This window comes from Choloepus didactylus, chromosome 1, assembly GCF_015220235.1.
Source record: "Choloepus didactylus isolate mChoDid1 chromosome 1, mChoDid1.pri, whole genome shotgun sequence".
NCBI classification, from domain to species: Eukaryota; Metazoa; Chordata; class Mammalia; order Pilosa; family Megalonychidae; genus Choloepus; species Choloepus didactylus.
The window spans coordinates 224723721-224737382 of record NC_051307.1 but is presented as its reverse complement, the minus strand read 5'-3'; the positions used below and the strand labels follow the sequence as shown (position 1 = coordinate 224737382).

General features: G+C 37.9%; 1 pseudogene; it reads right to left on the bottom strand.

Annotated features, from left to right (window-relative positions):
- Positions 1–291: 291 nt before the first annotated feature.
- LOC119529143 lies at positions 292–1512 on the bottom strand (annotated as a pseudogene).
- Between the last annotated feature and the right edge of the window lie 12150 nt (positions 1513–13662).

The following is a 13662-nucleotide window of genomic DNA, read 5'->3' as shown; positions in this document are numbered from 1 at the left end:
GGACATTCCGATTCATTCACTCACTTGTCCCCCATGTAAGAAAAGGGAGCAGGCATTAGGTTTTGTTAGTAATGTTCTATTAGTCATCAGACATGTTAATAGCAGCTTATTTGAGGCCCATCAGTCCTCTGACTACATGTAGCAAAGCATGGCTGAGGTTCCCTGACTGCCCATATCAGAACATTCAGCTACCACAGAAACAAAAAGAAAATATATATGTATTCCAAGTTTCATTTACCGGGATATTTCAGCACCCTTTCTTCCGTAGAGCCCAAGCATGGTGATAATGTGCTAGGGGCTGCTGTGTTTCCCAGCATGAGCTCCCATCCTCTGAGGGTCCTGAGGATAGTGGATTGGTCCTGAACCTTCATGAAAGGAGAGTGTGGTCCCATTGGGTGGAACACGTGTGGCCCAAAACGTGGGGGTGGAGGTGGAGCTTACCAGGTGGTGGTGGCAGGCAAATGTCCACCCCGGCTGGAGGACCACCTCAGGGTAGGATGAAATAGTTGGCAGAGGCTTCTGCTGCTGCTGCAGGAAGAGGAAGAAGAGCTCCCAGCAGCCCTGGAACAGGCTCTAGCTTGATTCCCATGTCTGTGGTTCCATCCTTCTCTTTCCCTTTTCCTCTGGCTGCTTGGGATCTTCCCCATTTCACACTGAGCCTGCAGCCAGTGATTATCAACTTATTCAAGGACTCTTTGGCAGCCACTTCTGCAGCTTGCCTTGTGGCCAACTGGATAAAAGCACACTGCTGTCTCTGCACACTTATTGTCCGAATCTGTCCAAACTGGTAGAAATGATTTCTTAGATCTGTCACAGTGTGGTGACAGTCTTGTCCTCTGGTGGGTCCAGTTGAGGCATTGTTGAAGCCCACTTTCGCAGCTTATCTGCCACAAGGTCATTGATTCCATAATATCAGTCTTTGATATTCTGATCAATAAGGGGATCAGCTGGATTGGTAGGCTTCTCATGTCTGTACGGACACTCCTCTCCTCTCTTACACTCTCCTTTCTCTCAAAATAAGCAAACATGGGGTTGATTCCATTTATAGTAGAGTGTGGTCCAGGCCAGTTTGAGCGCATATCACTAGTGGATGTGGCTTTCCCCAGCATACCAACTGGCCGTGTTCCATCAAAGTCAGAAATCTCTCTCCCTGTATTCTGCATGTAGTACTCTTTGTTGACATCTGACTCTGGCATGTCATCCTTAGAAGGCAATCCCATACTACAAACCTGGGTGAGCAGGCCATATTCTAGGTCCAAGAGGCAGGTCTGGCAGACTTCTTCAATCTGCTGCAGGTTTGGCACACTTTGGTCTTCTTGAAACACATGTGAACCCTGGGGCACCAGCAAAAGTCCGTGAATGGCCTGGCACAGATTTTGCTTCCTTCCCATACTTTTCTTTGATCATTTGGATATACAGGTTTTCTCCAAGACACATCTGGCACAGTATGGGAAAGTCCACATCCTCCCAGCTCTGCCTCTTATAGGTGTTGGAACACAGAGAGGTCACCATATTGAGAGCGTCCAGACACAGCTTTCTAGTTGGGAGAGAGGATGTTTCCACTTGCTACAGCTGCCAGAACACAATACATCAGAAATGGGCTGGCTTTTAAAAATGGGGATTTCTTAAGTTACAAGTTACAATTATAAGGCCATGGAAGTGTCCAAATTAAGGCATCAACAAGATGATACCTTCACTGAAGAGAGGCCAATGGTGTCCGGAACACCTGACAGCTGGGAAGACTCATAGCAGGCTTCTGCTGGTCCTCTGCTCCCAGGTTGCCTTGCTTTCAGCTTCTGATTCCAGTGGCTTTCTCCTTAAGAGCCTGTGGGTTTTTACAGGGGAAACTCTGGGCTTCATCTCTTAGCTCTGCTTCTCCAAACATCCTTCTGTCTTCATTGCCAAGCCTCTGGCTCTGTGTCAGCTCTTAGCTCTCTTAAGGAGTCCAGTAAACTAATCAAGACACACCCTGCATGAGTGGGGTCACACCTCCAAGGAAATCATCTAATCGAAGGTCCCACCCTCAGTTGGGTGGGTCACATCTCCATGGAAACAACCCAATCAAAAGATACTACCCACAATAGGTCTGCCTCCACAAGACTGGATTAAAAGAACATGGCTTTTTACTATCTACATAATAGATCCAAAATGGCACACTGGCCTTCTGTGGGTCCTTGCTTCCTTCTGGGGCGTTTCTGTCAGATGTCTCTCCAAAGTGTCTCCGTTAAGGACCCCGGCAAGTGGATTAAGAACCACCTTGAATGGGAGGGGTCATATCTCCTTTGGAAATTACAAAAAATAAAGGCCCCACCCAACAATATGTCTGCCCCCGCATGACTGGACTAAAAAAACATAGGCTTTTCTGGGGTCCATACCAGAGTCAAAACAGTCCAGAGGGGATTATTTTGTTTTGATGCTCTCTGTATAAGTGGTAGTTCTGCTGTTAGAATGGCATTATTCCTGTGGTGGGCTGGTGACTGGAAAATTCTATTAGTAGAGACAATTTCAGGTAGTTCAGATTTCTTACAACAGCCACCTTCTCTCGCAAATGCTGACGAGAGGTTATTAGCACATATGTGGCAACTTCAAGGCTTCTTTCTTCACCTTCTTTACCTCCCTACACAGCCAGGAAGGCATGTCACTGTTCAGATTATTTTGCTTGGGTTAAACTAGAGGAGCCATGCTCTGGGCTCTGTCCTGGAAGGTGCATCATTCCACGGGGCTGAACTTCACCTCGATTAAAGAACCAGGGCCTGTGCCTCAGGTGGTAATGCTGTTGGAAGACGTGAAAAGTAAGTGGGCCTCCACTCCACCACCACCTTGAGGAAATCACATGCCAGCACCAATACTAATTTGGATACATAATTCTCCATTTACCTGTGAGACCTTGGGTAAGTAAAATAACCTTTCTGGGTTTCAGTTCACTCTTCCACAAGTGGCAGTAATAATACCCATAGCTAGATCAGGAGTTGGCAAATGATGGCCTGTGGGTCAAATCCGGCCTGCTGTCTGTTTTGTAAATAAAGTTTTATTGTAACACAGTCACACCCATTTGTTTATGTATTGTAAAGCTACAATGGCAGAGTTGAATAATTGGAACAGAGCTCTCATGGCCTGTAAAGTCTAAAATATTTACTCTCTCTCCCTTTATGGAAAAAAAGTTTGTTGACTCCTGGCCTAAATTATTAAAGACTGGGATAGTACCTCCCTAAGCACATAGTCCACAATCACATACTTGCTCAGTGCATATTAAATTCCCTTCCATAAACCCAGAACACATTCAGGGCTCTAAGACCACAGAGCTCTGGGGGACGGGGGGGGGGGGGGGGCAGTAGTCTACAAGTTCAAGATCAAGGAAATGGTTTTTATGCATTTAATATACTCTTGAAATCTTCGCAGGTTTTCAGTTAATCTGTTAAATGTAGCAGTGTGTTCATAACTTAATTTGTATATTTTAGCCATGTGCCTTAATGCAAGTAATTGGCAGGTACCACATTAGCACACAAAGGTAGTTAATACCACACTCAAAAAAGCATATTTAGTTCTTTATTATTTCTAATAAATAATATAATGCACAAATCACAGAACTGAAGGGACTGAAAAGATCTGTGAAGGTGGATTCATTTATCCCTCAGCTTATGGGCAGCACTTCACATCAATTATCCTACAAAAACTGTTATGCTTTATTCATTAAAATCACCAGATAATGAGATTCCACAGAATCCCTTGGTAATATGCACCAGGGCCTCACAATTCTTTTATTGGTGCACTTTCCCTCAGTGGAGCCCAAATTCTTCCTGCTGCTAGGCCTTTTCATCTTGTTCTCCAAGGTCCAAGCTGCTCCACCTGAGTTTAGGCCTTGCATAAAGTCACTGAAAGGCACTGGCTCTTTTCTTTCTTCCAGGTGAAGGAGGACAATAGCCAAACAGCTTTCATGATGTCTTGGATCTTGAAGATCACTCCTCTACAGCCAGGACCACATAAACTAGGGGGAAGAAGGTCAAAACCACGTACTGGTATCTCCAGAGGAGAGGCAGTGTGGCTTCTGGGACAAAGGACTGTATTTTTAGGAATGTGTTTACTTTCCTGTGTCTTGCACATCTGGGCCTTTTTTAAACTATAAAACCAAGATTATCATTATTATGGTATTATAAACACCACCATCTTCTTCACTGAAAGGGAGTCATCTCTTTGGAATGCTCTGTACTGTTTTTTTTTTTTTTTTTTTTTTTTGAAAATCTGAAATGCATTTTCTTGACTCTGTGTCCTTGGTAGGGAGGGGTAACACCATGTGTTACAGTTACATGCTTAAAATGTTGAGAAAAATTAACAACTTCAGGATAAGTAAGAGCCATTTAACACTTTCCAAGATAAACAGACTGACTATAAAGGTAGTCTGAATGTATTTACATGAAAACGCTGTAGTTAAAAACAATATAATGTAAGTGAGGATGGGTTTAATACTGCATTTCTCTATCTTCCTAGAAAATACATTTTTTTAAAAGGCATGAAAAATAAATTCATTATTCGAAACTCTTCACCTCATTTTAATAACTTAAAATATAGTGTTTGGGGACTTGAAATGTATGGATACAAAGCCATAGTAAGTTGAGTTTATCTGCCACCCCTCGCTCATCCCCTTCTCAGAACTTCACCACAGATGGAGTGTTTCTGTAGCTTAATAGCCATCAGTCATCAGACTTAGTGACAAGGGGAGCTACCCAAAGAATCCACAGTTGAAGATGCACCTCTATATAAAGGTGAAAAAGGAAGTAAAGGCTTCTAGGCAACAAGAGAGCTGTTGAAGAGAGGGATCAGTGACATTATTTGATAAGATTGGATCCTACAAATAGGAGATAAATCCAGTCACTCTATCAAGGAATATTTAAAATAGACAGTGGTGAAAGAAGCAAACCATTTGCAGTATATTGACTGACAAGAAAAAAAAATAGTAAAAATTGGAATGTTTCTTGGTAAATGAGTCATATGAGTGAAACAACATTTTATCAATATCTCTTTGCAGATATAAAGATCATAAGGCAAGTAGCACATTTCTAAAAATGTATATGAGTTCAAATACATACTCTTTGATAATTTTAGGCCACACTTCATTCCTATTTAAGTATGTGATGTTTATAGGTTCAGACACTTGGTAGCTCAAAAACAAATGATAATGTTTAAATCAATTATTTATTTCCAAAATGTGTCAGACAGCATTTTTAAACTGAGCTCTAGCCTTTATTTACTGTCTCAAGTAGCCCTGCAGAAATAGATCAAAGTAGCTACATTTTCATCCAGGTCAAATCGTGAAACTTAAGCATTCTCTTCACAGTTTGTTTCCGATTTTAGAGTAGCATCAACATTTGTGGCATTTTCTTTTACAAAGAGTCTAGGATGACTTTTTCGTTTGGATGATTTCAACTTTCAAAGCTGATTAATGAAATATGTTACACATTAAAAGGCTACTGATTTTTAATTTAGTTTCCCATCACATACTCACCAAAACACTGTGAGAGGCACCTTTAATCATGCTAATTTCGGGCAGGTTCATAATGTCCTGGAGATTAGTACATTTCAAGTTTAATTATTCATCATTTCTCCCCTTCACCCCCTATGAAGTAGTCCTGTCCTCTTATATCCTTTCTATTAATGGCACCACCGACCCACCCAAGCCCCCAGACAAAAATCCTCCAAGTCCTTGTTGGCATTTTTCTTACCCTGCCTCAATACTTAATGAATGGCTAGCATACCATTACTTCCTTTATAATATCTCTTACATCCATTCCTTTTCTTCACCTCATTAATTCATGGACATATTTTATCCACCCCACACCAGAAGTCCATGGACCACTATTTGCATTTCTGAAGCCCCAAAAGTTCTGATAACCCAAAGTTGTCTTTGCTTTTTTAAAAAATAATTTGTGACCTGGTGTCTATACATCATTTATAATATTTGATGTGAATTTCTTTGGAGAAATATTGAAGTGTTTGATGATAGCAACCTTCCCCAGGCCTAGATGTTATTCAACATATGGTATATGCCTTGCAATACATTTAGAAAATTTAGAAAAATCTGAATTCCAAAATGTACCTGACCTCAAAGGCTTCAAATGAGGGAATGTGGACTTGTGTTATCATTATCTCTTAAAGGAGACTTTACTTCTATTTCTACTCTCAATAACTCATTCCATACATTCCTATCAAACCAAGCTTTCTGAATGCATCTACCTCAACACTTTGTCCTTCAGCAGATACTTCCATCCCCACATTCTCAGACTCAGGTCTTTTACAGCCTGATCTGTCTTTTCTACTCACAACACATGGGGCCTATAGGACATTTGAGTTGCATAAGGACTAACGTTGAGAAATATACAACATCTGAATTTGAGGTACATGCCCAATTCACTTTGTATCCCCATAGGAGTTAGCTGTTGAGCATATAGGCACTCAATAACTATTTGTCGAACAATGAAAGAATGAACAACTGACTACCGTGTCAAAATTTAATCTGAAAATGTATTAATGGTAATGTAAAATGGCAGAGGTTTTAGTTAAGACTTCTATGCTGAACATCAGTCCGGGTCTATTAAGAGTTGCCTTTTGGACTTTTTAACTCAAGAGCAATAATGAGATTTTAGAAAATAATCTAGAAAAGAGCCAACTGGGGTTTGTATTTTTGTTTGTTTGTTTCTGAATGAAGAGGGAAAAAAATGAAAGGAATCATCTGGTAGGCAGATGTGGCTGCCTTTATCTATTCATTGTCTATGTGACCAGCTAGAGAGGTAAGGGTCAGAGGACGGTTAGGGCTTGCAGTCTGGTGCACTTAGCCAGGATGCGCAGGGACAATCAGGGCCCAGGGCAGGCTGTCTCTCCAACAGTGAAGTAAGTTTGTTTCAACACAATAAGAGAGATATGTTTTATACTAAACAAAGTGAATATATTTGGACTGCAATTGGGGGATTTCAGTTATACCTTTTGAAGAAGCAGGTTTAAATTATGTTAGAAGATATTTGGGTAATAAATTTAAAAATAGCTCTTCATGCAGTGGGTTAAAGACATTGAAACAAGTATTAAAATTTTATTTTATTTTGTCTGGACCTCTAACACAAAAATATAGATAACTATCCTCTTGTAATGGTTTAGAATGATTCCAATTTGGGAGCAGACAAGCGAACCCAAGAACTTTTTGCATAGTCTTTTATAACATAGGGTTCTGAAGAACCATATTCAAAGTGCATTAAAAGAAAAAAAAAATAGAAAGCAAGCAAGCTAATGGTGACAGAAATAGAAGCAGTAGAGGGGTTTGTGATCCTTTTGCCAATTCATAAGGAAAGCCTCATCTGTCATAACCTTAAGAACAGTAGACTATCTATGAATACTCCAATAACGGCAGCTTATATTTGAATCACCTAGTCAGCAGCTCTGGTAGTATCAATATGACATATATGAATGGACCTACTCAACCTGCATTCCGATCATTCACTTCACTTCTAACCCAGGACTTTAATGACTGCCAAGCTTCAACATTCACTTGTGTGCACCCATCTCAGACATGCACTTTTGACAGCTTATTCAGACAAAGGAATATGACTAAACTTCCAAAGCAAGACATTGCAAGTTCTTGTGCTGAAAAGCCAGTCAAATTTACAATTTAAAAATAAATTTCTGCAATCTTCAATAAATTATATATTTCATACTATAAGAATTACATTATTATTGACATTATAATATATGGCAGTTATTAGAGCTACAGCAATAACGTATGCAACTGCTAATGCACTTATAATGTAGCATGCCATTGGGAAATAAAAACTAACTATATTTTTTCCTGTTACTAAACAAATGTGGCTATAATCTACACAGTAATTTGAAATTGTGTAGTTATAAGTAGAAGTTTATACCCATATTTGCTATGCATATATGGGCCTCTGTCTCATAATTTCCCACTAAAGTTAAATAAGTGGAAAATATCACACACAGACTGTTTCTATATACCCAAACTATTTTGATTATTTTGACTGACTAAACTGGCTAAGTCAAGTTATTCAATTAAAAAAAAAAAAAGTCCAATTCAACCAAAAAGTCAGAGAGGTCAAAACAATAATCAAGTCAGTCAAAAATCAGATTGTAAATTGTAATTTTTTTTTTTTTTTCCCTAAAGAGATTGATTTGACTGGTCAAGTCAGTCAGAACAGTCAAACCAGTTTGTGTGTATAGCTATACCCATAGTCTTTAGCCATACCTAGCTCACTGAAAAAACTGTAACAATAACTCATATTTATTAACTCATCTGATATTCATATAACCCTTTTGAGGTAGATGGGGCAAATGTTTCCATTCTTATTTTTAAGTTAAAGAGTTTTGAAGAGAAGTGGCTAGAACATGTTTTTTAAAGCTGCATAACAAACCACCAAAAAACAGTGACTTTAAACACAACAATTTATTATTTCTCATAATTCTGGAAGTCAAACCCATAATATATTGTTGTGTTTTAAGTCACTATGTTTTGTGGCAGTTTGTTATGCAGCTATAAAAAACATGGTATAGATCAAGGCCACTCATGAAATTGCTTTCTATTGGGCTCTTGACTGGGGATGGAATATCCAACGTGACCTCTCATTCTCAAGGGTTTCTCTCCAGGTGGTCTCTCATTATTCAGTGGTTCAGACAGAGTTTCTAACAAGTGGAAGTATTCCAAGAGGACAAGCCCCAGGGTGCAAGTATTGATCAATTCCCTAATTGCATCCCTCTTGCTAATGTCCCATTGGCCAAAGCAAACCATCTGGCCAAGCACAGAGACAAGTGGGAAAGGATTACACAAGGGTATAAATACGAGGAGACAGGCTCACTGGGGGTCTTTTGAAAGTAAAATATCTTGAAAGTATGTTAAATGATCAGTTGGATTTGAAAAGGAATAAAATAGAATTTGTAAATAAAATAATCAAATAGAACTCCTAGAAACTATAATATTTGACGTTAAATTGTTCACAAGAATGTGGATCAATTGGAACGGCAACATACTGCTGACAGGAGTGCACACTGGTGGAACCACTTTGGAAAATGGTTTGGCAGTATCTGTTAAAGCTGAAGGACACAAAGTGCATGCAAAAGGGATTCCTCTGTTAGATACAAACTCAAGACAAATGCTCAATCTATGCTCCAAAAGAAATGTACAGAGCAGAAAGTTTATAGCAGCACTATTTATAATACCCAAAAGATAGAAACAACCTAAATGTCCACCTATAAGAAGAGATTTAAAAAATCTTTGTATATCCATGTCATGAAACCAATGAGAATGAGTGAGCTGTTGCTACAAGCAACAACATGGATGAATTTCACATGCCTAATGTTGATTAAAAGAAACCAGACATGCAAGAGTAATTACTGTGCAATCCTCTGGGGATGGGTAGTGCCAGGAGGTGGGAACAGTGGGGGATTCTAAGGGACTTGTAATGATTTATTTTTGAATCTTGGTGGTAGTTATAAATATGTGTTCACTTTATGAAAATTCATCTAGCTGTACACTTAGACTTTATGCATTTTTCTGTATATTGTATTTCAATAAAAATTTTAAACACACATAAACACACTCATCTCTGGAAAATATAGTATTTCTTAATATCCAAGGAAGGGACAGCCATGATAAATTTGAGCAAATATAATTCTTAAATAACAAAATGGAAAAAAAAAAAAAAAAATCAACCAGTGAATCAAAGAGTAGACTGGATACCCTTGAAGAGAAAATTAATTAACTAGAAGGTATCTCTAAAAATTTATAAGAACATAGTCCAGAGAGACCAAAAGATGGAAGGCATGAAAAAAGAGGTTAGAAGACATGGTGAACTGAGTGAGAAAATCTAATATAGGTCTAATTTGAATCCCAGAGGAGTTAATAGAAAGTATGAAAGACAATATTTGAAGTTAAAGATTGAAAATTTTCCCAAACTGATGCCAGACCTGAATCCTCAGAATCAGGAAGAAAATATTTTCTCAGTTTGATAAATATAAGGAAATACACACCAAAACATATCATAGAAAAATTACAGAATGGCAAATACAAAGGGGAGATCCTAAAAGCAGCAATAAGAGAAAGGGTAGAGTTCTTACAAAAAAAAATCAATGTTTAGACTGGAGCAGAAATGGAAACAAGACAACAGAACAGTTATCAAAAGTGCTAAAAGAAACTAACATCAACCTAAAACCATATGCTAGCTGTCTTCGTTTCTCAGTTGCTAAATATCAAATGAAATGGGTTGGCATATACAATTGAGATTTATTAACTCATGATTTTGAGGCTAGGAGAATGAAAAATCGAGGCATCAACAAGGCAATTTTCTTCCCAAAGAAAGAGAGCAGTGCTCTTGTGCTGGCTACTGGCAATCTTTGGGTCTTTGGCTTTTTTGTCACATGGTGATGTACATGGCAATGTCCTCTCTTTTCTCTCTCAGGTTATGTTAACTTCCAGCTTCCTGCTCCTCCATGTGCTTTTCTCTTCATAAAGTTTCCACACCTTAACTAAAAATAATGTCTTCAAGAGGTTCTATTTATAATGGATGCACACCCACATGAATGGATTAAGATTAAGAACATTTATTTTTCTTGGAAACCTAATTCAACCTACTACACTAGTGAAACCAACTTTCAAGAAAAAGGGTGAAAGACAACATTTCTAAATAAACAAAACCAAGAGTTTACCAACAATACAGCCCCACCAATGAATGTTCTAAGGATGTATTTCAAAAAGAAGAAAATTGACCCCAGAAGAATGGTCTGAGATATAAGAAGGAATCATGAGCAAGAAACTGACAAATCTGTGGCTAAATTAAAAAAAAATAAGATGACAATAACATCTAATATATGGAGATAAAAACAAGCACATGAAGAGACATCTACAATGCTGGACAATAGTCCAAGTTGGGAGAGAGTTATATAGAATTCAACTATATGAAATGAATCCCACATATTGTCTGTAAAAATGTATCAAGGAATGCTTCTTCTCATTAAATTCTCTGCATAAAAGAGTATCATATACTCTTTGGAAGTTTGTGAGATTTAAATATGTAGTAAATAGATTTGCTTTATTAATGAAATGTGTTTTGTCACCTACAATGGGCCAAATAGATGTAATCAATCTAGTCTAAAAAGCCCATCCTCTTTCCCAGGTCTTAGCATTAGACCATATATGTAGTAGATGTTCAAGAAATATAGGTAGATAGATGAATAAATGGATGAATGGGTGGATGGATGGATAGACAAACAGGCAGACAGGCAGAAAGAAAGATTTTGTGGACTGATTTTGCCATCTCTGACCCTGATGCTAAGTACCCCTTCACCAGGGTATGATGTAACATCGAGTCCAAAATGCTAATTTTCTGAATTTCTGCTCCTGGATCTGATTAGTATTTCTCAGACTAAAGGAAATGTAGAGAAACAGCAGAGCATTTGTCTGTATGAACACACTCTGTGTGCCACCGGTATGTTACACTGTGAAATCAGCCCATGAAAGTTCCCTGCCAGGGTAGAGGGCAGGGTTTTCCTCCTTTTTTGAGTGAAATGTGGCATCAAATGTAGAGCCAGTTGTGAATATCTTCACACTAGGCCCATAACTTATCTACTTCTCTGGACACTGCCAGAAAAAAAAGTGTATGGCACATTTCAAAAAGTGTGTCACCATTTCCTGAGAGAAATGGTCTCCTTTCTAGGATCTGACTGAAAATCATGGGCAATTGAAAGTCTGGTTTATCCCTGTGGACTATTAGTCACCCTATAAAAGTTAATTTAAAACAAATTAATCCATAAATCTCTACATTGTCTGCAAATACTTACCACCATAAAAAACCTAATTTAAACCCTTTCCCCTCTATTCTAAATTAGGGTTGTACTGCATTTTAGAAAATGTCTTCCCAACTCAGAATAAATTACCAGTTATTTCCTCTCTTATTGATATCAGTAGAAGTTCTGAGAGTTGTATTAGGTCCAGTATCACAAGCACTTAGTGCTCAAAGAGAAGAAGGAATGAACAATATTTTACATAAGCCTTGATACGTAAACTTTATGCATTGGAGAAGTTTAATTTTAAATGCAACTCTTCAGTCCATTCCTCCTGAGAGTCACTTAATAGAGTTTCTTAGTTAACACTTCAGTCAAATTTAGAATGTGGAAGAAAATATCAGAGATGCAGGTCTTTGATGGAGACAGAATTTTTTTTGCAACCAGGATCATCAATATCGGTGTCTTCAAAGGGGAACGAGGAGGAGAGGCCTTCACTTAATAACGAAAAGGCTAAAAATGACAACTTGAACCCTTAGGTGACTTAGATTTCTTCTGAAAAGCTAAAAGGAAAATTCTACTTACTCTACAAACAATGCTTTAAAAAATTTGTGGAGCATGGTAAATGACCAGGTTAAAAATAATTTTTCTCGTCCTTTACAGGTAGATGAGGTAGTAATTAGAAACCCAGTAATTTAGAATGCTAATTTATAGTCCCTGCATCTTGAGGGGTAGCCTGTTCAAAAGGAGGTTTAGCCACTTTGGGTACCTCAGAACTTTCAGAAATTCAATTTTTTTATATGGAATAATTCTCCTTATGCTAAGCAATTTTTACCCAGCATATTTTAAAAAATGGTTACCTTCTAAATCAGAGAGGACTCAGGTGTTGGTTAAATTAATTCCATTGTCTATAGTCAATATGAATAAACAAGAGAATTTAGTGCATGGAGACATTTCACAGAAAGGTGTTCTGTGGCTGTCATTCTATAATCTAAAAAAAGGCACTTACCGAGCTGCTAATTATCAAGCCCCCCCCAACCACTATACTGATGTTAAATGGCACTGTTGCATTAGCTGTAATTATTCCATTTGTAATAAATAAGCATTAACCATTTTCAAATGTACACTCACAAATCATTTTAAAGGATGAGTTTCATGCATTTAAAATCATATATTTCAAAACAGCCTAGGAGACAAATCTGCATGAAGGCCTAACTTCAAATTAGAAATGTATTTAAAAAATTAAAATGAAATATATTCAGTAACAGAAATTATTACAGCCTACAAAAGTTTTTTTTGTTTTGTTTTGTTTTGTTTTGTTTTGTTTTTTAAATCAGCAGAGAAAACTACTACATCCAAGTAGAGAAGAAATGTTTAGAGGTTCAGGTGGATGGGTGTATTAATTCTTTGAAAGACCCAGGTTTCTTTATAGAACTCAGCACCTGGAACCTAAGAAGCAGATTTACGAAAATAGACTCTGCTGGTTGCAGACCAGAGACAGTAGCATATATACACCAACATCTTTGACTTCAATTCCGGTGAGTCTGGGAAGTAAGCACCCTTCACAAATGCAGAGATACAGGCATGGGTGGGAGTGGGTGGTGGGAGGGTTCACATGCAGAGGGAAGAAGTAGCTAGAAGTAGAAATAGTCTTAAACCTTCTCTACAACTGCAACCTTCAATTCCTTTTAAGGAGTGCCAGATTGATTGCATCCACCAATCCTTAAAAGTTTACTCACCTTGCTTAAACTCAGAATAAAATGATTAATTAGAAATACTATAAAATTCATCGAACTGTACGTTTTCTTATGCATGTTCTACTTCAGTTAAATTTACAAAACAAAACAAAAAGTTAATTAACAAATTATAGGGTTACTGTAAAAATATTGGCCA